Here is a 23674-nt window from a genome sequence, read left to right as displayed (position 1 = left end):
CCGTCAGGCAGGTGTCATTACTGCACTTCATTTGCAAGGTAAGTGACTAGGGGCTGTGACAGTGGTGGAATTAGTAATGCGCTCCTGCTGTCATTTTTATCAACACGGCCTGCAGGGAGGACATGATAAAATGGATATTCCTCCCTCTGCATTAATACCCTCTGCCCCACTTTCAATTCCATTTACTTTGCCGAGCACAGAATGAGAAATTTAACTATCGATTGCCAAGAGGACAGGCAGATTCCTGCACTTAAGTGTAGATTTTAGTGCTGCAAAATCACATCTGCTGGCTAGAAGATATGTACAGAAGGTAAATATACACAACACTATAAATACAAACAAACATATAGCCTCGGCATGCGTTTTTGGATATGCTGTTTCACCAGTTAGACCATCAATAAACCAGCATAAATTGCGCTACATTAATACACATTTTTAATCATTTCAGTGATATTTTCAAATGTAATATGTGTGATTGTCAAGACAACAGAGTGATGCTATTGGTTCAGTGTTAGTAGGTCAAAGATGCTGAGTTTCAGACACAAGTGCTGCTTGCACGCTGGGTGGGGGGGAAGCAAATCAATAGCCATTGACCTTACGGCTGCTTTTCTGCTGTGTGTGACTGACCACTCAACAACATAAGCTATTCTGTACTGCCCTTGTGTTTAATACAACCGACACCTCATGCGTAAATCTTCCAGCCTCACACGTTCAATCCAATTCAATACCAATACGAATTAGGATCAAATTTATTATGATAATTCAAATAGTTTATTTATTAATATAACCCACCCTCAATAAATATGCTTGTTACACCATTAATCCATAATAAAAATCCCTCTGTGCATTGAGACACTGATGTTGCAGCGAGGTTGACATGAAAGCGCAGTTCTAGTTGAATTAATTGGTAAAAAGCACCGTTTAAATATGTATGTGATGTGAAGTTAGATAGATAAGAGGTCAAACTCTTGACTACTTACCATTTAATTATTCATGACGAATGTGAAAATACATCACTGCTTATATTTACCTGCTCTTGGATTTGACAGCATCCATGCGGTCCACTCGGGATTGGACCAGAGAGAAATGTCTCAGTGGTTTTATCTCCATACAATGAGAATCAATGGGGGCCAATATTGTTTGGTTACCAACATTCTTCAAATGATCAACGTTGTGTTCTGCAGAAGAAAGAAAGTCATACAGGTTTGACATGACATGAGGCTGAGTAGATGATGACAGAATTTTCATTTTTAGGTGAACCACAAATTGAGGATTTAATTGTTACTGTAAAAAACATCTAAAGGCAAAACTTCTTCACTTGTCTGAGTAACAACTCAAGTGCAACAAAACTGAGCTGTGACAAAAGCGCACCTTGTACATTCTTAATGGATCTGAAATGTGTGCATGATTCATTGCTTGCAGGCATTACTATTTCAGGCACAACTGACGCTCGGACTCCCTGCGGAGTGCCTGTTCATCCTGCGTGAGGTCGTTCCGGAAAAAACTTGGGCTTTTACAGAAATCAGATCAACCAAAGAAAACATTATGAATATGACAATTAGTGTGTGTGTGTGTGTGTGTATTATCCTCCCGGCACCGTGACGGTCGGTTTAATGCAAAGTCACGGCTTGCAGTGGGTATCCAGAGAGAACTGTAGGTGTCACTCCTGACATGGAATGGGGGGCAGAGGCTGTTCAGTAGAAGCTGTCATTCCGAGCCAGTGAGCTCTGTCTTGCTGAAGAGAGCCCAAGTCAGATGTTCACTATGCGTGCTGCATTGTCTGGTGCCTGTTCGATAGGGCTGGCAGCAAAAGGTGACATCTGGTGACTAATGTGCTCCCATGTTCCCCCTCTTCTCTGGGCGGCAGATGCTCTGCACAGGCAGATAGGAGGGGGGGGCGGAGCAGGGTGAGCTTGAGATGGACATGCAGTGTAACATTTGTATGTGCTTGTAATAATGTAATCGTTTGTTATGCTTTTTGCAGTGGATCCTTTATTCTTTTGCAATAAAGAATGAGCTAGCTTATTAAACATCGGTAGAAATAACACAACTGACATATTCAATTTATTATTGGAAATCATGGCTTTCTAGAATAATGGATTCTTATTGGTCAAATTCAAATCACATTTTTATCACTTTAAATTTTTTTTGACTTCAGTATTCCGGTTACAATACAGGCAGGGGACTATGCCTCATGGAGAGCTGAAGTTTACTGGTTTATTGCAGGCAGAACAGGTGCACAGAAGACAGGTGAAACAATCCAGGTAAAAGGTCAAAAACACAGGTGAGAAAATAAACCACAGGTAACATCCACAGGTAAGTACAGATAACAGGTAACATTGACGGGTAAGTATAATTCGACGGGTAACATCTACAGGTATCTAAGGGTCTTACTAGTGCAAAGCCTAATACAACCAACAACTAGACTTACATTTACATTTATTCATTTAGCAGACGCTTTTATCTAAAGCGACTCACCATGTCGACAGAAGAGATGCATTTTCAGACGATTCTTAAAGATGGCTACAGAATCTGCAGATCTTGTAGTAGCGGGCAGATCATTCCACATAAGTGGAACTGATCCAGAGAAGGAATGTGAGAGAGATTTTGTACCTTTATGGGACGGCACCACATGACGTTGTTTGTTTGCAGGGCATAGGGATCGGGCGGGTACATACGTCTGCATTATCGATTGAAGATAAGGTGGTGCTGTACCAGTGGTGGTCTTGTAGGCCAAGAGCAGAGTCTTGAATTTGATACGAGTGACTATAGGGAGCCAATGTAACTCAATGAAGAGAGGAGTTAGCACTGAATATTACCCGTTAGCTGACAGGGTTTGTATTTTTCTGGAGTTGCTCAGTAGTGGAAATGCAACATGTTCTCAATGGAAACAGTTTAAATTTTATATAAATTTGTGCAAATAAACTTTTAGTTGGATTGAAGCATATAAAGCCACATCCCTAACCCTAACATCTCTAGGATAAAAGCGGATCATACAAAAAAATACGAATCATCCTACGAATTTATACTAAATGTCCATAAAATAGTTACATATCGGCATGAGATTTTGTCTGCAAATCTTGGAGAGTTTAGTCGGCAGTTCCTTGGAACTTCTTTAGCCTGGCCCCCCACATAAACCACATTGTCCCAACATATAATGTCACCCAGACAGCTGTGCTTAACCTCCCCCTGGCCTTTTTGCACAGCTGCAAGTGGGCTCTTTTCCCCCTGTCGTCCTCATGAGTGGGTCTGCGAATCCAAATACATGTGACAGGAGAGTGGAGGGCCTCCATTCCGACTTTTAACCGCCTCTGTTGTTTCTTTGCCACACAGAGAGTCACAGCAGAAGTTCACACATGCCATGCTGTGTCAGACAGGCTGTGTAAAGCCATGCTGTTTCTAGACAAACTCCAGTGTAAAACGAACACAGGGTGACTGAAACAGACACATATCATCATATCTAGTTTTATTGTAGCTGTTTTAAATATGTTTTTTTTCAAGATTCAAAATAAACTTTTTCTACATCATGATTATATATATATAATATGAAGAGTTTGGCTCCAAGTTGAGAGAACCCAAGAGTTTTGCTCCAAATTGAGATAACTTAAATATCATATATCATAATCACATATTTTTTATATGACTATATATGAAAAAATTCAAAAATCTTTTTTTTATATTGCCATCATGTTATTTTTTTATTGTGTGAGTTAGCTGTATGTATTGAGTTATTATGCCTTAAATCAAAATAAACCCACTACAGTTTGATTGATGTTATTTGGAATGCAAAATAAAAAAGCATGATTTTTATTATTTGTATATGTTTATGTATGTATGTGAAAATTCTGTGCTTAAAAGTGATAACCAGTGAGGTTGAAACAATAGTGATATATATATTTTTAAAGTTCACAATAAAATATAAAATCTGATTTATTTCGGACCATTTTTACATGTGCAAAAAGAACATGTGTTCCACTTAGTATTGATGCTAGTCCCTCTTGTTGTACACAGAGGTGATAGAAGTGCCCTTATGCTGATATGGCAATTCATACATTCCACAGGAAGAAGTTATTAAAGCCCTTTTCATTTTAAGCTATATTGCCCTGTCTTTCCCAAGAAAATAGCCGTTCTCTTTGAGATAAAAAATCTGCAGAGAGAAAATGAATTGGCAGGTTGCCTCCCCTGAGGCCTCCTCTATCAGCAAGTGCAGTGGGTGACAAAATGCAGCGCATGTGTTCCCAATACAAACCTTATTCCATCTGTGGCCCTATCAGCCAGGAAATGACATATTTATCAGAGCAGTGTGGCCTTGCAGGCAGCAGAGGCATAGTGGCTGCTGACTGTGAAATCTCCCAGAATTAACTGGGGCCGTCCTTTTCTCCCTCCACATTACCGTTCCCCGAGGGCCACGGTTCAAAGTGTCCTGCATGGAAATTGCTTTTCTATTTGTTGTGCTGCATACAATTGATAACATTTGTTTTCGACTGAATAAAGGGTCTAAAATAATAAATACATCATTTTAAGAATGTGCACCAAATGCAAATACTTAACCAAAAAAAATTTTTTACATCTGAATTTCATGACAGACAGAAAGAGATGAATTGCAAGGATTGTATTATAGGTAAGACGAAGTACTGAGACCGAATACACAACTGCACTCTATCTGCAAGGAAATTGGGTCTAATATTGACTCAGTTCCTATGTTTCCCAGAAAACATGAGGGCCTTAAATGCATCACAAGTATTTTGAGCAACAAGGTTGTTAGACCACATCTAAATGGTTTCCCCTCCAAGTAACCTATATGTAATGATGAACTCACCAATACTAACACTAGAATGAACATCCATTCATTAAAAAAATAAGATGTATTCATTTAATTTATTTACAAGATGCTGCCAAAAACCCTGCCATACAATAATACAAACAATAACTTGTTTTATTACATCCACAGTTATGTAAGATAGTAGGATGGGTTACATGAGCTGGAGGTGTGTAAACAGATGTGGTATACAGTGCCTGGGGTGTGTGCTCGACTCTGTGTAAATATCGACAAACAGACCATCTTACTCATACTCACACTCACAGTGTCACATGTGCCACAATGTCAATCCAAGTTCATTTCAGATTAGATCTGAATGTTCCTGTTTATTTTGGTCTTTAAGTGGTCAGACTGGAGGGAAAAATGACTTTCTCTCTTAACTTGGGTGCCAGTATATTTGGATGGGGAGCACTGGAAGACCAGTTGTTCAACACAAAAAGTGTGCAACACCTCAACTGCAACCCTTTGAGTTCCAAATCACACACTCAAAAATAATTTTAATAATAAAATTAAGACCGTTGACATAAGTGAACAGATTTATTGATCATTGGTACCAGCAGTTCAAATATATTGCAATTTCTCAAATGCATTTCCAAACAGCACAGCAGAAACATGAAACTGCACTATTTTTCTATCGCATGTTGTCAAGGCCAAAATAACAGGCTTTACCAGACTGTGATTGTGTCTAAAGTCATGATGACACAATATTGGAAGCTGGTTTTGTAAAAGGAAACAGTGTACTTCCGAAGAGATACTGTTTTTTAAGCTTTGCCTTATGTGTAGTTAGGGCCAAATGGCCTCTGGCGTGCTATGCTGTATATTTTAATCATGTATCACACCCGGACTACAGAATGTAGAGAATATCCATTAAATATTTCATGACCTGTTTCCTTTGTCTAACAGAGGAAATCTGATTAAATGGATATATTTACTCACACAGCAAATGACATTATGTGGAAAAGCTACATTTGTTTTTAGTTGGCTGAATAAATCACATCACTTCTCCGTTAAATTATTAATCCATCAGTTTGCTTTAAGAACGTGCTCCTAAAATGGCAGTTTTGTGCTTTGTGTTTTACTCTAATCAATCTTCTGTAGTGTTCCCGCAGGAGTGTAAACAAAAACCCTCCACCCTTTAGTCACCATATTAGAGCTGTAGCACGCAGGTAGCAAGAAAAAGCATCAGATCACTTTTTGCCGGGTGAAATCTTCTCCTGTGTAATTGCAATGTTCCACTTCGAAGACTCTGACAGAGAGGCTGGTGTAGGACTGAGGTATCCTTAAAATAGCAATTAAATAATATGAGGAATACTATGACCTCCACTTCCTTGGGTCACAACACTGAAGAGACAGGGTTCATTGAGATTCTTAGCTGTACCTTTCAACCACAGTTCAGAGCTTTTATATCAACATGGCCGCTCGCCCGATTAACATTCTGTATCTTAAAGGACTATTATGTCACATCACGTCTCTGTTTAGGCTCTTCGTCGTAAGTATGTATGGTAATTGAGAGGTGAGTTCATTTGATACCCCCAATATTCTGCTTTCAGCTACAAAATGTCAAATTTTTAAATTAGTGTGCCAAGCACATGATTAAATGCAAGTTTTCTGCAACATTCACTGTCGTCAGATAGCGCATTCAATTTCTTGCAGAAATTACCTTAACCACCAGGTGGCAACCGTGTCCTGGGAGCATCGATTCAAGGTAGTAGAAGAAAACCCCTGTTCTTTTCTTTTTTGTATTAAAGCGGCCCAAACACACGGCTTTCTGTCAATCTCATATTAATCTTGGTACCTATAGAGTAGTATTGCATACGTCGTTTCTTCGAAGAGTATTTACTTTGATCACATTTATAAAAGATAGGTACAGCTGTACGATTACTTCTGAAATCATACCGTGCGTGCGGGGGGGAGGGTTAATAAAACATATTTTATATTAGTTTTACATATAAAAAACATTTTTTATAAATAAAAAATATTTTTCAATTCTGAAGCATATCATTTTCTTATATTGTATTTTCATTTATATTAAAAAAGTAACAAAATTTATTTAAAAAAAGACTATTTTCCGCCCCTAAAAGGGTAGTGTAGCCTATCCCTCCTTCAGTACATTTTTCCAAACCATTACAACTTGTAATTTGTTTAATGTCTTTTGATGTTACGTGCAATTTTCAATAAAGAGTTCATTAAAAAAAATATTTCCGGTACAGAGTGAGTTGTGTCAAACTACTTTTTTTAAACTGCCGTGAATTAATTCGGCCGGAAGTAGACGCTCTTTCGTGAATGCGCGGAACAAATGGTGTTTCCGGGACGGATCGGGTAGCGACTGGCTGCATTTAAAGACCGATTGCGTCACAGCAGCGCGACTGAAGGCTGGTGCGATTCAAAGTTGCTTCAAATGCAGCCCTAAAATGCGACCGCGGGTTTTCAAGGATGGAACAACGGTATGCTTCACATCTTTGGCTATCCCGAGATTCATTGCGTGCCTGTAACGGCATGAAATTTTTCAATAATCATTCAATACTTTTGTAAAATAATATTATACTATATAAATAATACTGTTTTAATATTATATATGATGTTGTTAATTAACATAATTGGTGCATTATTGTGTTTTAAATGTATAAGGTTGTATAAATTAATAAACTGTTGGGCTGTTTTAATCTACATAAACGTATCATATTATCTAAAATAAAATATATTTTTTTCTGGCACCGTATTTGTTTTAAAAGTCAGAAACGTCTCTGCTGTGTCCTGCTGCTGTCACCACGCAACATGAGCAGCAGGTGAAGCAATTAGAAAATCCTCAGCTGTGGTGCTGTGAAGAACAAGTCCTCGTTTTTAAGTCCTTAGGAGATTGCGGCCCCTGAATTGGGACACACCTAGGGGCGGTTATAAGGTGATTGGATATCTGGGGCTTAGCCCAGAGACCTCCACATATGTGTTTGAAAACAGTGGTGTAGGAAATCAGGTCCATGCCAATATGCAAAAACTTTAAACGGTGCACCTAGTAGCGCAGAATTGTAGTGGCAGACCCAGTGAAGCGCAAACTCCCATGCGCCAAAATGAGAGTGATAGCTTGGTGTCAATAGCCGTGTGGTAAGTGCGCTGGCATATAGTGCCAGTTCACTTGCTGTCCAATCCAAGTTCGATTTCCAAATCAAGCATCTTTTGCCGGTCCCACTACCCTGTCATTAACCAAAGCTTTCCTGTCTTTTCTCCACTGTCCTATAATATAAAGGCAAAAATCCCCTAAAATATAACTTAAACAAAAAAAGAAAGAGGGAAAAATAAATGAAGCCAGCGTTTTGCACTTGTTTTTACATGCAACATATAAATGGCCCTAACATTTCTATGATAAAACAGTTATCAAACATTAAACATGTAGCTGCTTTCATCGTCTGCGAATGCTACTTCTACTGCTCCCCATACTGCCGCGTGGGTGTGCCACGGACTAAGAAAAATTGTTGCAAAACAGTTTTATACGTTCGAAAAAAAGCAACATTCTTCGTTGTCAGGACAAGTTCTCCTGCTTTGACAGAAAATGTAATGATATAAAGCTGAAACTCTGAGAAATTACTTGTTGTGTTGTAAAAAGTCAGCACTGTTAATGTGAGACAAGCATGAATTGCGCTGTAATAGAACACAGGGGGAACGGTATCTGACTGCAACCTTCACAGCCTTCAGATAGTGTTCCCCCAGCTATAAGTAGAAAAATATAACAGTCCCTAGATTTTAATTACTAAATAAGTCTCTGTTTGCCCGTGCTGCCTAGTAACGGTCAGATCTGGAGTGTGATTTATGTAAATTGACTGGCAGGGGCTGATGGGTCAGAAGCGATTTGTTGTAAGACCTCTGCCGGGCAGATGTACAGCATAAACAGTTGAACAAGACTTCAGAGTTTCCAATAGATCAAGATATACCCAGCATGTTTGAGGTGCCGAATTAACATTTTGCATATTTTATCCTGATTTATAATTCTTAATCTTAAATACAATATTAAGTAAAAAAGTTTGTTGATAATTAGTTAAAAAGCCTTTACAAATCTGTGTAACTAACGTTATCAGATGACCTCTAATGCGTGCTGCGCAGCATCATAACAAAAATATTTCAAGGGATAGTCCACCCAAAAATGAAAATTCATGAATAGCTGTTCCAAATCAGTATAAATGAGAAAGAAACAGTATTTGGAAGAATGTTAGGAATTTTCAGTTCTAGGACATCATTTACTAACATAATAAGAAAAATTACAATGGTCGTCAAAGGTTCCCCAGAACTGTTTGCTTTCATAATTCTTAAGACAAAAAAATGTATTCAATTAAAAGATTTTTTTTTATTACTTTGGTAGTGAATGATGTCCCAGACCTGACAATTGCCAGCATTCTTCCAAATATCTTTCTATGTGTTTAACAGAACAAAGACATTTTTACAGATTTGAAACAACATGAGGGTGAGTAAATGATGACAGAATTTTCATTTTTGAGCGGACTATCCCTTTAATATTTCAACATGACAACATTGCCACCAATGCAGAATACATGATTCTTTATGATGTACTGCCCTGTCGATACAACACACACCAGTGATGCAACACTGTTTATGTGGCTAACTTCAAAGAAGCCACACAATACCCAAGCATGCACGCGTTTTTCGCCTGTGAGTGTTGTGTTTGCAACTGGGTCTGAATTAAAAGAGAACACTGTTGTGTTGATCAGAGAGCTGTCATAAGCTTCAAGCCTTTCTTATCTGCTTTTTGCAGCACGGCTTACGTGGATCAACAGCAAAACAAAACTGGGCAAAACAGAAGCAGAAACGAGTCTGTTGCTTTTTATTCCCTTGTGTTTGAAAATGTTAACATTTGACATGGTAAGTAATTCGGAGAGGGTACCTTTTAAAAAACAACAGAAATCTCAGACATTAACTTGTGTGCATTCTTTTGCCTTGCCTTATTAGATTAATGCATTCAGGGAAGAGAACTCGAGAAACCAGACGCAGACCTTTCTTTAGAGGCAAAGTATCATCAAATAATTAGAGTAGCACGCTGAGGTCCCTCGCGACAAGCACTGCGACTGCACTCCGTTGCGATACTCGCCATGTTTTTGAAGAGCCTGATCTGAAACGACTCTTGTGAGGGTGCGTGCTCTGGTACCGGTGCAGATGGTCTCGAGGCCATGTGTGCCAATGAGAAATTTAATTGCGCTGCATTTAAAAGTATCTGTTTTAATAGCAGGGTTCTGGAGTTTCCCGCTGGCTCGTTTTAATTAGTTTGAATACATTAGGCTCCTGTTGGAGCTCTACCTGCCAGGATTGATCACCGGACTGGGACAACGCAGGAGCCATTTGCATTCACACCGTTAGCCCCGTAGATTGAAGCGGTAACACACACCCTCCAAAGCTTTGCATGTACACTTCAGCTCTTTGTCAGCAGCAGGTAAAAATGGAAACCTATCGGCCTGATGGATTACTGCAGTTTTAAGGGAGTGAAGGAGTCTAAAGGCAAGAAAATCAGACACTGAGCAGTTGAATTAAACGGCTTTCTGTTCTTCCTTTTTTATAAGGAAAAGTGGGGAAAGGTTAAATCCATTACTGTAGAGTCACACACACATTTTATGTTGAGGGACTGGGCCTAATAAAACATTTCACTTCAGTCAATATTTTTCAGGCCAGGTTTATTTAGAAAGTCAATGTGTATAGGTACCTAAGGTCCTGGCAACAAACAAACAAACAAACAAGGAAAAAAATACAGTTCATTGAACCCTCTTTAGTTTGAGCTGAGGATTTTATCACACTACAGAATACAGCAACACACATTGTTTTATTTATTTATATTTTTGTCGAAATTTTTTTAATTAATTGTATAAATATCACCATTTTGAGCATATCTAGCACATTTCCGCAATCAAATTTTGGATAACTTGCCATGGTCTGGCATTTACAAAAAAGTCATTCTTGCGTTGACAATTCTATTATGATATTGGAATTTCATCTGAATATTTATGAAAATATTCTGAATTAAGACGGTACATGCATGCAAAACATACATACGTTTATGATTGGACTTTGAATTTAAAATTTGTATTCTCCTCATGACATTATCTCTGTGTGACATCGAATACCAGTCCCTCCTCGAATAATTTCTCTTTTGTTTCTCATTATGCTGTCAATTTTATTGTTGTTGTGTTGTATCTTTTACACCAAGGTCATAACGGTTCATCTTTAACAATTGTTCCATGATTTTACACTTTCACAAATGCAACCGTGATTCAGTTTCATATAAGCAGGATGTCCATTCAACACAACCAAATCCTATTGATCATATAGTTATCAAATCCAGATGTGGACAGAGACATTGCATCCATGAAACTGCTTTCTCCTCTTTCACAATAATAACTTGGGCGTAGAAAACAATTTGGTAAAAGCAGAACAGCTACAGTATGTCCTTATATAGAATCGCAAGAGTATGGCAAACTGCTGAGAATGAACTGGGGGAGATTCTTATTTCCGCCAGCACCGATAGCTCCCCGGGACTTCAACTATTGCTGTATATCAGTCAGCAAAAAAGAGCTGACCTTAGACTAATTTGTGTTATGAAGCAGGAAGTGAGGAAAATCTGAAAAGATATGTATCATGTGCACCCAGGCATGAGGTCGGCAAAGACTTTCGCCATCAGTACTGCAGAGGCTGAAATTGTGCTTTTCTGTGATGTCTTACTATCATGATTCCCTCTGTGTCTGTGTGAAAGTCATGCAAAGTGTTTCTCTTCAATGTCACAAGTCTAAGCATAAAGAAACAAAAGATATTTGAAAATGAAGGTTTATTTTTTAATTTAGTCCATTAAACATAAAAACTGTCATTGATTGTTTGGGTAACATCCTACAGTATTAAGAATCAGGGCCGTGTACACTTTTGCCCTGGGCTATTTTTAGAAATTCTGTTATTATTCTTTAGTGTAAACTTTATATTAACATTTCTTTAGTGAAATAACTTGCTCAGGGCAGAACTAAATTAAAAATAAACCTTCATTTTCAAAATTCTCTTATTTTTCCAAAAGCTTCGGCTTTTTCCAGATTCTGCAAGGGTGTGTAAACTTTTGAGCAGAACTATATGTTAAGCCCAAAACACACACACACTAAGAATTTACAATGACACACAAACCATATAGACACAAATTTGCTTTGAAGTCAGACAATTGTTTGAAAAGGAAAAATAAAAGGATTCAATTAAAAGGCATTTAAATGAATGTCTTTAAAGTAAATGATGGATTTTGAGCGAACTACCCTTTAAATCTAATTCATATGAGTTGCATACATGCTTTTTAAATCTTAAACCACATTGATCTGGTTTGAGTAAATCTCACCTAAATCCCCCCAAATACCACTTTAGTAGGCTACTACAGGATTTGCAGGCCGGAAGAATATTGTATCACTTCCCGTTCTATTTCAACACATTGGTTAACTGATGACGAAAAGACATATTGAATTGAGATTTCATCTCTCTCTGAACTAACAAAACCCACAAGAAATACTTAAATTTATGACCACACATCAATCAACATGCAGTTACAGAAGACAGTGGAAAATGTGGGATGAATATCATCATTTTCCTGGTGCGCCAGGGAGAACTGATAGTGAATGAGAAAGTGAGCGAGTATGTCCTCTAACAACCAAATCCTTACTGAGCCTACTGGTTAAAGCAGATGTTCACCTGAGACCCTGCCAAAGACATGTGATGTAACAGGTTGATTTGTGAAAACTCTCCTCAAATCTCTTCTCAAAGATTCCCCACAGGCGTTGATGCTCTTCACATGGGCTCCAAACTCTGAACCCGGAGAGGCTGCAAAGAAGAGCTCTATTCACATACAACCTCATGACCCACAGTTGAAGATGTGTGTGCTTTTTGAATACTTACCAGACTTACATGCTCTCTAATAATTATGTTGTGTTATATTATTTTTTTAATCTTCCGAATATAAACTTTTAATGTAATTTTTCATATAATTCATGTCATTTATATGAATTATCAACACACCATTTACCAAAAGATGCTGGCAATGCCTAATGCAAATTTAGCAACTAATTCAGATAAAAGCCTATGCAATCTGTAAAAGTTCACAGTGTGATCATTCCATCTAACTAATCTCAATGTCACTCAGAATTGATGTAGTTTTAAGGATGAACAATGAGGATGAAAACATACCGCAGTATCACATAGCCGTTGGCAAAGCATGAATAAAAGAATATGTTCCATTACAGAAAACTGTCGCTCATGTAATTGTGTATAACCAGTCAAAATATGCAAAGTACGGAATAGAAAACACCATCTTATAAATTATTTCACAATTCACAGCCTAATATTTAATATGCACTGTTATTTTGTGGAACCATATCTATCTACATATATATATATATATATATATATATATATATATATATATACATATTTTTTTTATTAAATATCAATGGCCACATATTCATTCTTGCCAATGTGTTCGATTCCAATGCAGCACACAAACTGTGTAAATATATCTAGATGTATCACAGACACCTTATAAAGACAGACTACAGTCTGCCAGCATGTGTTTTTACGCCTTTAATGTATCTCCTTGTGTCTTGAAATACATTAACCTACGTCTCTATTTGAAAACTTTGAAGATATGGTAAAGCAAAAGAAAGCTTCACACAGCCCTGAGGGTAATTTGTTGTTAAGGAAACCAGGCAGGAGTGTGTTACAAGGCATCAGTTCACTCTGAGCCTCCTGTCCTCTGCTGTGCGCTGGAAGAGTTGGTAATGGATCAGACCTGGACCCAGGAGACCTCTGTCTGAATCAAACCGTTCAATACGTGCCAACACACGCTCTTCCCCTCTAAACAGTAAACAGGGGAGAGACACAGCTGATTTCAGGCTTTAGTTCTGTACTTACAGTACACACACCCTCTGATGTACGCAATGTAAAAACTTTCCTTTGCATAGGGAAGGAAAACTCACTTCTGGCACACAGGATCGGTCTGATTGATTTGGTGTGTTTGTGTATGGAAGGTTGCTGTGCTAACATGGCTTTGTTTCCTTACCACAGAGCTTTCGTATCCGTCACTGTCCCGGTTAGACTGTCTGCAATTAGTCTTTGCCTGCTTTTCTTTCCAGGATGCAAAATAAAGGAGTTACAAATGATCAAGTGCAAATGTACACAGAAGTGTGTTTGCTCTCTTTAGGAGTAATTTGAGTCCTTGCTGAATTTGATTTCCATGTAGTAGATTGAATTTTTGTCACATCCACAACGCAATCCCTTCTTTTAAAACACAAAACTCATGCATAAGCTGATATTTTTCAGATGTCTGGATCTAACAGGGAATGAGAAAGCTATATAAACAGATGATTCAATATATTAGTAATGAATACATTCTCTGAGAATATAAATTTCAAGTTTTGACTGAAAATGTCACGCCCATAACTCTGAAACTGCCCAGTTGACACGAATACCGTTATGTTATACATTATCCATTTGAACTAGAAGGGCTAAAATTTCTGTGTACATGACTGTTTATTCCATGCAAGCGTGATTAATATTTGTAAAAATATTAGCTGTGTGCTTTAGAGGTCCTTATAAAAAAAGAAAAAAGTAAATTCTGTAAAACCCCATGACAATCACGTTGTAAACCAACAAGGACTCACTTTGTTGATGCACAAATAACTTATATAAAATTGAAACAAGGATTCACATTGAACCTTACTATTGTGAGAATTTATGTAAAAATAATTTGTTCTGTTATAAAAAGCCAATATATTATTAGAAGTTAATTGTGCAAGGAAATTATTTTATTTGCAAAAGTGACAATGAACTCTTTGAATCGCAACAGTTTTAAACTTTCTGTAGTTTAAATGTGCCTGTGACTATGGATATTATAATCTGTCTGGAGACCAGGTCATATCCAGAAGACCACTTTAGAAGTGGATAGAGCAGCTGACATTTATCAAAAGGGCAGGAGCATTTCATACCATTAAGGCCTCTGGCTGCGTCTAGAGAGATTCAGCTAAACCAATCTAGAACCCAAATGTCATAGCATAGTGCTCGGTCTATTCAACCTGTTTTAAAATCAAAGTGGCCAATGCACTTTGCTTTATATTGATACTATAGCTGCAGCATCAGTGAATCGCTTGTGTTAGAATGTTCATTACACATGTTTCTCTGGGGAGTTTATTGTTCCTCTGTCCTGAGGACGTCCTTGCATGGACTGTCGGTCATCAGCAGATCCCATTCAAGTGATGCATGTTCTACCCGTGACCTGCCTCACTTTCCAGTCTGTGTGTCATTATTACGTCAAATCTTTAATTGCTCTTGACGTTTTTTCACCAGCTAAGGGTGTCTTGTTCCCCATTATGGTGTGCACTGTATATGTGGATTCATTGTTCTGTTTATCGCTTATATCGATACACTGCAAAGGACACAGGTTACTCTCTGCAAACATACGTCATGGGGCATGGGGACCTGCCATAGAAACGCTTCTGTAAATTTTCCACTCACTGTGACAGTGACTCGCCTCTTAGTGCTTTATATGGTTCTCCATGCCAAAATCAAACTCTTAAAAGGAAGTGTTCATTTTATAACACACCTTGTGTTTTGCCATTTAACACATTATGTGTTATTTAATGAAAATAACTGAAAGAGACAACACTGTAAGTTCTGTTAAAAGTAGCACAAAATGTATTGTCTCAGAAATATCACAGAGATGTGTTCAGTTAAGGACAACAAAAACCATAAGTGCAATAAAAACATGTCTCACATAGACTACCACTGTATACAAAGTTTAGTTTTTTTTAAAGACAATAATAAACACGACAACAAACTTTATTAACCCGCTCTGTTAAACTGTGATTTGTAAATGTAATGGTGTCTTATCGGTTTAAGACCAAACTGTCTGTGAACTTAAAGAGGACTGGCATTCACAATTAGCTGTCACATGAACAGCTAAAGTAAATAATTGAAATTAGATAAATAAGCAAGATCAAGTCACATTAGATCAAAGTTTCCAGACCCTAATAATGAATACAATGAAATTTTGTTGAATCTTCTGCCTAAGATGGCTAAGAAAAAACTCCTAAGAGTTTTATTCATTGTAAAGTCTGAACCATTACCTGCATAGACATATTAAATGTTTGATCAAGGCCTTAAAAATCTTACATGAGATTGTCCATTTAATTCAATTGGAAAAAAGACTGGACATAAAACGATGGCGCCAGTTGCTTCTTGAAGTGTCTCTTACTAGAGGACGAAATACTACCCCCTGCCTTGAGGATATTAAAAATGAAATACAGAGTCATTTGCTGCACAGGGTCAGCCTATACTGATCTGTTTTTGATTAAAAACAAGGAGCTTAGAGGCTTTCCTGTTGCCATGATAAGGCATCATGTCATAAGTCTGATTTCAACCGTGGCCATGCGGACAGTAGCAGTGAGCTTTGGCCATGCTTTAATAATCTTCCATCTAAATGTGTGAGAACTCTCTGAACCCAACAGCATCGGAGACCGCTTTTAAGCTCGCAGGTTTTAGCTTTGATGGATCTATCTTTCTTACAAACTTCCATTTGGAAAATACGGGGTCCTTTCTCTCTCTCTCTCTCTCTCTCTCTCTCTCTCTCTCCCTTTCCTGTCTTGCACTCTTTCTGGCTGAGGGCAGGATATGAAGAACCCATTTTGCTTCTCACTTCTTTTGTGAGTGTTTGGATGCAATATTATTTTCATATTTCAAACACAGAACAGACCGCTGACAAAATGGATTTAGGAAAACCAATAGATTATGAAAGTGGTTTCATTGCTTTGCATTGTGCATGCATATATTACTTTGGATAGCAGGGATAGCTGAGCTGAAAATGACTCATATTTTTAGCACTGTAAATGTTGAATTTTCTGCATGGATGACATCCAGAAGTGCTTACTTCGAGGAAAGCTCTTGGTTTTATTAGTCGTGGTCTCAGAGCTATGTATATGAGTCTGCCTGAAGATCCATTTGCTGTATGGTGTGTTCTATAGGGACAATTGTTTGTACGTGCGCTAGCTGGGCCATTAGACCTTCTCCGGGTCAATAAACATTTATGATAAGAGCATTCCTCTTTCAGAAAACCTTATTTTACAGTCGCAGTATGGCCCAGCCTCCCAGCTTTTCCCAGCCGCATTGTCCGAACGCTTTAATCCATCCAGTCGCGGCTGTGGGGGCCACTCTATCCCCCTTTCTCTTTTTGCAGAGGTTCAATGGCAGAAAATCCATAGCCTCTCTAAGAGGAGGAATTCCATTAGATAATAGATATGGAATCCATCTCGATTCTCCACCTTATCTTCTCTTGGGGTGGGAAATCAATACAGAAGCTTCAGCTGAACTGCCAACAATAACAATAAATTGATAGGCTTGTGAGAGAAGAGGGGTGAGGAAGAGCGGTAATGGACCAAACGTCACACTCTTCATCGACAATGACGTAAATCACTGTGTTAATTGCGCAAACAGCCCATCAAATGAGGAAATAAAGAAAAGGGAACCAGCCGGACTCAGCGTTTATTTTGTTTCATTCTTAAATAGCTGTTTGATTTTTGTGCAGTGGTTCTGTAAATGAATTAGCCATAAAACTGAATGTATTTTGCCACAGTAGGATAAGATGTTTGCTTACATCTCTTTTTAAAGGGACAGGAGTGTGCGCTGGCGAAGCTTTCCTGGGTGCTGTGGTTTTCTGTTGAAACTTTAGCACTGCCAGGTGTGGTGTTTGCTGCGGCTGATGCCCAGTGACACGCTTCAAACAGTGTTGACAGCAGTCAGTGAATGACACTGTCCCCAGAGATCAAGCCAATATTGATCAATCTCCCCTTTTTAAGTCTTTCAGCTCCTATGAATATATAAGTACATTAATTAACCTTCTTATATTGTATACAATCTATTCAGACATATTTAGAAGCTAAACAGGCTATATCAAGATTCCCATAATTCCACAGAACAATCACCTCCTGAATTTAAAGTGTGAAGTCTTTTCAGTATTGATTAAAGCTACTTCTACATTCCCACCAAGGACTGAAAAAACAACATTGCATTTTATATATGGCTGCTGACCTTGGAAAACCTTGTATCTCCATATTTCGTGTTTTTTATTTATTGCCATAAATCGTTATTATTAGTCACCCTTTATATTTGTCACAGGACTCTTCAAATAGCTAGCCAATAAGTTTTAAGAAGTGTTTGTCAACTTTTCTTATTCAAGATGTTGACTTGAGAAGCAGCAAGAATTGACAATGGCCATGTTTTTCTAAATGCGTCTGACACTTTTTTACAAAAGACCTATTAACATGAGTTGAAAAGGTTATGCATAAATATGCACGGTTGGCTAAAATAGGGCGACACACATATTGGGTCACCTGTCTGTGCTAAGCGTAATGTTTCATTACTCTTAAGTGCTTCAAAGCTGATTTTGTATAATCCCTTACAAAAACACTAATCTTAACTACAACCGAACATATGTGACCCTAAAGATCATCTAGAAACACTACAGTGTCTCACCAGATTATGATACTGATGCTTAGCCAGCAGATGTCAGTCTTTTCTGTAGTATCACTGGCACATTGTGAATGACATTGCCCTGGAGGCAAATTTAAGGGTGAAGTGTAACATTTTGTGTTACCAAACAGGACTGCAAAATGTCATTGCAAAAATGTTCCCGTCTTCCATTGGTCATCAAACAGGTAGTTCAGACCCAAAACGGAGCCATTGGTTGCGTAAAGGCTGCTAAATTGGCCATTGACTCTAGAGGCCACATAATTTACATAGTTATAATAATAATAACCAAAAATTGAAGATTTATTTATAGTTATTAGGAGTTTAACAACAATTGGTACACAAGGATATATCAGCTAGACATAAGTCAGTTTTGATGAATGAATTAGCACTCGGACGGATTCGTCAGGGACTGGAGAAAATCAAAACCGAACAATAGTACCTCTCTATTTAAACCGTGTCATATCTCTGCGCTTTACACAACTTATCTATTACGGCTTGCGTGGGATCTGTTAGGCAGTTTCCTTTTTCATGTTGAGCCGTGTGTGGAGGGAAGACCACCCTCATTGGGAATTGAGTGCAAGTTAATTTCAACCCACACAATGACACAATTTAGAAGACCGCAGAACAGTCTTTTGTGCAGCTCCTCTCCCCCAACCAGTCAGTGGGAGGCATTAGCGTCCCTGTCATCAGAGTCTGAGAGCCATCACTCCTTTGAAGGATTAACTTCATTAGCATGTTTTCACGCCACTCGTTCTCTAATTGCTCAATTGAAGCGCCCACTTGTTGTGCTTGTGAAACATGCCTGGACTCACAAGACTGAGTCCAAGGCTCATGTCTGAAGTTATCGCTTTTGTTTTATCATATTAGAATTAGAATGAAATTATTATAAACTTTTAGATTATTTTGTTCGAAACTACTTGCTGAGTCATTAAGTCACGTCACATTTAGTTTCAGCCCCGTTTATTAGATCATGTTCCATTCATTCAAATATTTGGCCATTTTATTCAAATGAAACATAAGGAGAAAGACTGTGAGAGAGAGAGAGATCTGTTGCACACAAAATTTTCGTCCAGCCAAACAGAGAAAAGTGTCACCCTGCCTCAGTAACAACAGTAGAGGGATGGAAAGTAGCATGTATACATAACCAGGGGACTTCCTTTGATTTCCCATATGAATCACAAATAACAGACTCTGCATGCGTGTGCCCTCTGAAGATCTCCTCTCTGTGATGTCATATACAGGAAGATGGTTCTCAGACTCAACCTGTCTGCTCATGCCAGTTCACCAGTAATACGATACACATCTAAAGGCCCTGAGAAAATGCTGGTCATTCTCAGACAAGGGCTTCATTTATTTCCTGAAAAGGAGGCTAATTTCCCTGCAATGCAGTCTGGACTGTGTATTCATGCACCAAATGAAAACCCGCTCCTTTCATAGTTGTCCTTATCTTCAGAACATGAAAAATACCTAGTATTGAAATGATTGGAATTCTTCATTTACTTTTGTAGGGCTAAATTACTTTCTGATTATAATCCGGTTTTCAATTATTAAGAATGAACACATTTTAATATTATTATTTTAAAATGCAATCAGTTATGTTTCATTAAAGGTGCCGTGAGTTATTTTTTGGAGGATCTATTGACAAAAATGCAATATGATATGCATAACTATGTATTCAGATGTGTATTAAGATCTTACATAATGAAGCATTATGTTTTTATTGTCTTAGAATGAGCTATTTCTATCTACATACATGGCGGGACCCTGTGCACGGAAATCGCCATGTTGTTTCTACAGTAGCTCTAAATGGACAAACTGCTCTGCAGAGCGCGTTTCGTAAATACACCAACTCCTTCGGCAAAGAAGCAAAAATGTGAAATGGTGCTTTGAAAGGTAGGGGAGAGTGAGCCGTTCAATCGCAATTAGCAACCTCACCACTAGATGCCGCAAAAATTGCCACTTTGCTCCTTTAATTATTGTCTCCTTGAAAACTAGTTTTAAAGATGCACAATTATAGTTGGTTTTCAAAGCTTATTTGTTGTTCGGAGGTGGAGATCAAATGTGCGGTGCTGTTTTGACACTTTTTGTCAGTCCAGAAGGCTTTTCACACAACATGTTTCATGTAATCAAACAGGGCTAATAAACAGTCAGATGCAGTACAACCGTGAAATTTTGTCTGTCTTCAGCTCTAAGTTCAAATACTCAAATAAACCTGATGGGGAGTGGCCCAAATTCCTTTTTTGTGTATTGTCAATTCAAACACAGCAGATGTATTATTGACTTTTATAAATTACTACATTACAAATTAAAGTTGCACTTTGGGTCATTTCCCATCCTTTTAAAGTTTTTAAGAAGTAATGGTGCACTTAAAAAAGATGTGCAACAAATTATATTGCGTATCCAATTACATCAGCAGCTTGTTTGTTTTACAAACATTGAGCAGGTCTGCTTTACAGGAGCCTGCCATGATGAGGTCACATGACCCATCTAACACTGTTCTCTTATGAAACACTTATCGCTCACAGAATCAATGAAATTATGATAAAATGATAAAAGTATATTCATCCATCATTAACCAAACAATACTTGAAAAATATGATTTTTTACTGCCTAAATGTATACATTATATGTGCAGAATGGGGGGGGAATAAACAGCTACATCACTGGCTCTTCATTAAGTTCCAAATTAAGCCTAACTTAGTGTTGATCTCCATCCCATACCTCTCCTTCTCGACCTCTCTTTCTCCCCCTTTCTCCTCCTTCCTACATGGCCTGAGGGAGCAGTTAGCGCTCTGAATGCTCCTGCTCTATTGTGAGCTCACATTGATTGCCTCTACCCTCTCCAAAGCCAGTCGGGCCAGTCAGCATGGGGTACAGCCTGTCTGCTTTATCCGCCATGGCTCACATTTTTCTCAGAAATAAAAGAGGGGGAGAGAGAGAGAGTCTCGAAGTGAGTTCCTCCTCCACTCCTGCAAACAGAGAGCCAGATGCATCTGTTTTGCTCCCTCCCTCCCCCTCCCCTCCACTCTCCGTGGCTGTACTCTAAAGGGAATCAATAGTGTACTTAAACGGATTTCTCTCGTGTCTTGTTGTCAAATACGTTGTGCACCTCTGCCTTTCTCCGTGTGGGCTGATCTTCACGCGCGGCTGTAACGTCTTCCCGGCGCTCATTTATATGCCCTTGATCTGCATTTCCTCTTTTTGTCTGTTTTACACTTCTGTAATATCCTTTACACCTACCCAGTTAATGGTGCTTTGGCACAGTCGCTTGTGTTTCCTCTAAGGAGGTCTGTGAGGGCGATAGAGCGCTTTGTAAAGGAGCTGTAAATAATCTGTGAACGCTCAGTCTGTGTGTGAAAGCTTATGTCAGCAGAACTGAAACTCTCCTTCCATCATGTAGCGATGAAGTCCCAGCAGCATCAATCATTTCCCCTGTGATTGTCAGGGAATTAGCTGAGCTGTGGTGCTCCGTGTTCAGGCGGCTCATGTCAGCTCAGGTCGAAAAGCACGGAAGCACAGCGGAACCTGGATGCATCTCCAACTCATAACCTGGTCCGCCCGCGCAACATATTTTCAAATGCTTTTTTAAAACCTTTTTTCCTCCATTTTTAATTTCTTGCATCTGTGTACGTATACCATTGTACAGGGGTTCAGTCAAGCCTTAGTCACTCCACCTAAAGTCCATCCATCTTCTTGGCAGCCATCTGGTCATATTGTCTCAGAACGCGAGAGTTGAGGGCTTATCCGTGAACACTAGGAGCTCTTACGGCAAGCAGCTTTGAACTGAAGTGTGCTGTTCATTGATTGCCCGTGATTTTGTTCACATGAACCGTGGCATCTTTGAAGGACTTCACAAAAACATGATTAATGGCCCAGAACGCAGGATATTACAAGCAGCTTAAAAGGTAATCACAAAAGACACCGAGGTGCTCAGAATTACTGACGCCGTGCTTTGATACTGATGTTACATGGGGATATCCATCTTTGCAAAAGCCATCGGAGGCACCAGTCATCCTATCGACAAATTCAACAGCGTCTGTTAAATCATTTTGGAAGTCAGGCCTTGATAAAGTGCCCCGAGACCTAAAAGCGTTAGTTTATGTCAACAAAATCACGTCCAAACCAGCCAATCAGAAACTTTCCCATATCTGAAATAAAAAATGAAGTCTAGTTAAAAACAGAGCACAATAGTACTGATAATGTCTGATACTGAAGTGCTTTGACTTTAAATTGTCATTCGGCGGATGACCATCTCCTTCTAAGAACACGACAGAAATAAATATGAATGACTGCCTGTGACCGATGATGTCATCTGCTAGATTTATCCCTGCCAACTTAGATAACTGTACAGGAGCAAGTGTCCTTGAGACAAAGTGCTCAGAGAATGAGCCCCATGCATTAATGTCAACAGCCCTGCTGTGGGGAAGCTAAGGATGTCAAAATACACTGCCAGACACCTCCGTTGAAAGCACCGGTCAGAGATGTTTGAGAAATAATTGACAGGTGGCAGAAAAAATATCCTACGGTCCATTGAGAAATATGTCATGTCATCTTATAATTAAACCAATACACCTGTAATTTTCTGTGAATTGACAATGGTGTCATATAAAGTGCTTATATCTGCTCCTGTCAAAAGAAAAGAAAAAAATCAAGCTGTGAAATCCCATGCAGTGTTTTCCGCATCTCCATATTTTGAGATGAAAGTCATTCAAGCATGCTGGAATTTTGTTCGGGTGGTGTGAGCCATCCCGCGCACCCAAAGCGCAGCACGTGAAGTGAGTGATTCTATCTGATGCGCTACTAGACGCTCGGACTCGTACGGCCCCCCGGACAGTGCAGTCGTGCAGCATTGGCTGAGGAGGCAGTAGATGTGCGCGGTGTCTCGGCACTGTTGGAAGAGTCATTGTTCCTTGACGTCACCACTCAGCCAAGCCTGGCGCTGCTGCTCTCAAACATGTCTTTGTTATTCAGAGCTTTCCATCGGAGACCGGCGAGTCGCAAAACACGGACGAGCCGTCCCCGTTCATTCACTGGAAGGAAGAGGAGTCACACGGACGCGCGTGTGTTTGTTTTGTGGGAGATGACACTTCTACCAGAATAAATTCTAAATGTGATTTTTTATTGTTAATATGATTACTATTAATCTATTATTAACAATATTTGGATATACCTTAAGTCTTCAAATTAATTACCCGCCAACCTAATATAAATATGAAAGCCCCCTCGCGTCCATAAAAAGTAAATTACTACTGCAATTATACTTGTGATATGTTTAATGCATTTACGTTTATAAACCAGCGCGCTTTAATATCCCGGAGACGCAGGATA

This window comes from Triplophysa dalaica, chromosome 11 (genome assembly GCF_015846415.1).
Source record: "Triplophysa dalaica isolate WHDGS20190420 chromosome 11, ASM1584641v1, whole genome shotgun sequence".
Taxonomy (NCBI): Eukaryota; Metazoa; Chordata; class Actinopteri; order Cypriniformes; family Nemacheilidae; genus Triplophysa; species Triplophysa dalaica.
The sequence above is the reverse complement of the archived record's forward strand: the minus strand, read 5'-3'. Positions refer to the sequence as shown.